Source organism: Morone saxatilis, unplaced genomic scaffold (genome assembly GCF_004916995.1).
Source record: "Morone saxatilis isolate NCDOM2014 unplaced genomic scaffold, NCSU_SB_2.0 Contig24, whole genome shotgun sequence".
Taxonomy (NCBI): domain Eukaryota; kingdom Metazoa; phylum Chordata; class Actinopteri; family Moronidae; genus Morone; species Morone saxatilis.
In genome coordinates this window covers 4,878,846-4,882,266 of record NW_023339807.1, presented here as the reverse complement: position 1 = coordinate 4,882,266, position 3,421 = coordinate 4,878,846, and positions in this window count along the sequence as shown.

The following is a 3,421-nucleotide window of genomic DNA, read 5'->3' as shown; positions in this document are numbered from 1 at the left end:
ACACAAACACACAAACACATACAGCCACCAGCTTCCCTCTATGTTTGAAAGCACACTTTGGCTAACTAAGATCTGAAGTCGCAGAACTTCACATAGAGTATATGTTATTTTCTTGCACCACACATTCCTGTGTGCCAGCTAGAGAACGTAAAAGTGCCAACACCAGAGTAGAAGAGGAGTAAAAAAAAAAGTATCCAAACAAAATAAGAATGCTGCACATAATGCTTTATTTGTGGCAGGAGCGTAATACAACTGTTGAGTGTGTTTTTGCAGAGATGTGAGATAAATTATTTAATTTTATACCTTCTGTCTATGTGTGTCTCGGTGTATGACTGTGGGCCTGTGTTTTCATCATTCTGAACAGTAATGATGTGTGTATGAGAGTGAGGGAGAGCCATGCATGCAGAGACTTCATGTGTAGAAATGGAGACAGTGCAAGAATATGTTAAGTCAAAGTTTGCACGGCTATTCATGCTTTCCCTTCCTCACATTCCCGTACCTGTAAATGTTGTGACAATGTGTGGAAATCTATTTGATCCCTATCACGCACAAAAGCCGATGAGCTGGAATGCTACTGATACAGTGTGTGAATAGGAAATGACAGGAAGAGCCTAATCAATGTCCTCCAGGACTGGCAACTGCAGCGCCTTTGTTTCTTTTTGTAAATACAAGCCTCTTTAACATCACAATATAAGCCATTATCTTGCCTGGCAAGGTAAATTTTTGGGGGAGCCGCACAAAAACATACATTTTTCCTCAGCTTGGAGCAGATCAGTCGGGTGAGATCTAAAGTCATGCAAATGTTACAGCAGAAAAATACTGGCAAAACTCATTCTAATTATTCCATATCAGCACATTTGCATGGAATGGATTTTTTTAAGAAGGGAAGAGTTTATGATCAGTGGAGCTTGGGCATGGGGGCTGTTTAGGAATTCACAGCATTTTGATCTAATCACGAAATCAAAATATTCATGAAACACAATGATATCTCCCTGAAGCAGGCGGCTAGCCATTAATTTTCAAATTCAGGTAATTTATTAACACTTATCAGAGGCTGAAAAAGCCTTGCTCTGTGTTTGTAAAGTGGGTGAGAGGGAGAGAGGAGTTCGAGAAAACTGATTCCAGATGATTTATAACGGTGTGCTGGGTGCATTTTCAACCAGGTATTCAATTAGAATGTATGTCCAATTTTCTATTCTAGATCTACAGTTAAAAACTCTATTAAAGCACCATTTTCCTTAGCATACATATCTATTATCAGCGTTTACGGCAAATTTGATAACTCTGGCTCTGGCTCTGTCATTGTGCTCTTTTTATGCTCATTGGGCTCTTTCTCTTATTAATTGGAAGAGGTTTGACTTTAGTCTACAAGCTTAGCATGCTTGGACATATTTTTCTTGCCTGTGAACACTTGCCTTTAGTATTTGTTCCTGTGAATAAAGTCATCAATAAAGCTTAAAAATCACAACTGCAACCAATATCACAACTGTATTTGAACATTCTCTAAGCCAGTGGTTCCTAACCTTTTTCCTTAAGGGACCCTTTTCCTATCATTTAGTAAACTGATGACCCCTGACTGAATAATAATAATAATAATAATAATAATAATAATAATATGCAGTTAGTTATTGCTTAGCTCCTTGTCCTTGGAAGTAAAAATTGGTTACTACTGGAAGTGGCAAGCTAATGATTGCAGCAGATATTAGAGCAGACACACAAACTTCTTAATCAGTTTCTTATACTGTTGATGATGTGTTTTTGGTTTTAAAAAGGCGATTATTAAAACAGACACCACCCTTTAAACTCTTACAGCAGTCTGTTGTGGCCTGTTGTGCCTAGTTACAGTTGCTAAGCTATGATTGGACAATCACTGTTTTGGGGAGGGGTCAAATATCATAAGCCAATATTATTTTTCATGTAATAGTTGCTGCTGTCAGTACAATTACAGTCATTGTTCTTTATTACCAATTATCCTTTTATGTCTTTTACAATTACAGTCATAAATATGAGATGCTGTATATGAGAATCAACAAAGCATTCATTTATGTTGTATAGACCTCAGATTTTCTAGCCTACAAGTGAAAGATATATTCAATAAGGTGAACTGTTGAGCAACAGCTTTAGAAAGAACAGACTGACAACTCAGGCCATCTGGGTGTATGTGAATCCATCTGGGTGCATGTCTCCTGAGGGAGGGAGTCAACTTCTCTCAACTGTAGCTTATATCATGATTTTATACTTCCTCAAAGCAGTCAATGTTTCTTGCTCTATTCTAAATCCAGAATGCATTGTGATTATTTTAAACAGGTAAATATAGTGAATATCAATGAGCATGTTCATTAACATGCACTTTGAAGCTCCATCTATTATGGGAATATGTTAATAAAGACACAAAAAAAAACCACTTGATTAAGTTATTGTGAATCATATTTTCCCCAGAAATAAAAAACACATCTTTACATGTTCAGAATGAGTATGGAGACTCTCATTGCATCACTGGAAAATCATCAAGGGGATTGTGTGGGCGTTTTTTCTTAATCATCCAACTCTACTGTGCCAAGATTATATCTCATACCTCCCATTGTATATTTAGCCATCGCAAGGAAACAGCCAGTGACACATCTTCAGACAAAGTGGTTTGGGGAAAAGGATGATCCAAGGACAGGCGTTAAAAAAATCCCCTTTGTCTCCCAGTAATATTGCTGGGTGGATTCAAACAGCCCCTGAAGCTGAGCTGAGTCGAGCCCTGAGCTGTGATTGGAGTGCGATAACAACCAGATGGATCAATACATGTGTTGTAAAGGTTAAATGATGTTATGTTGTTCGTTGTTATTGGACATGGCATGTCACACTACATGATACTGACACCTTTTTCTGCCCTTCCTCTTTCCCTGCTCCAGGTTGGGTTGAGGTTAAGGCCCCGTGATGATCCCAAGAAAAGGGTCAAGTGTTGAAGCCTTTGCCTTCTCAGCCAGTGAACCGTTGCTCACCGCAGTCATCTGTCTTGCCTGCGGCTTAAAAGTCCAATAAATAAAATTTTTACTGTCTCACAGTTGAAATGACCATCATATATCTGGAAAGGGTTCCTAGGCGATTTGGTCAATATTAATGACTTACACTACACTAAAATACATTTCTGGCTGTCTCTCTTTCTAGCCTTCTAGATATATTATAACAAATGTTATTGCCCTATTTACTTTAACTAACTAGTATGTATCTGTATTTTGAAAATGTATAGAATGGAACCTTAATTAGTACTGATAACACCTCTGTTTACCCTTCTATTTAATAGAGTATACCAGTATCGGAAATTGCTCTGATACTGCCGAAAATGCTGGCATCGGTATCTGCGAGTACTGGAGTCCAGGCACCGATCCGATACCACGTCATTTATTAAATTAGTAATCTATTTACTGGTTAG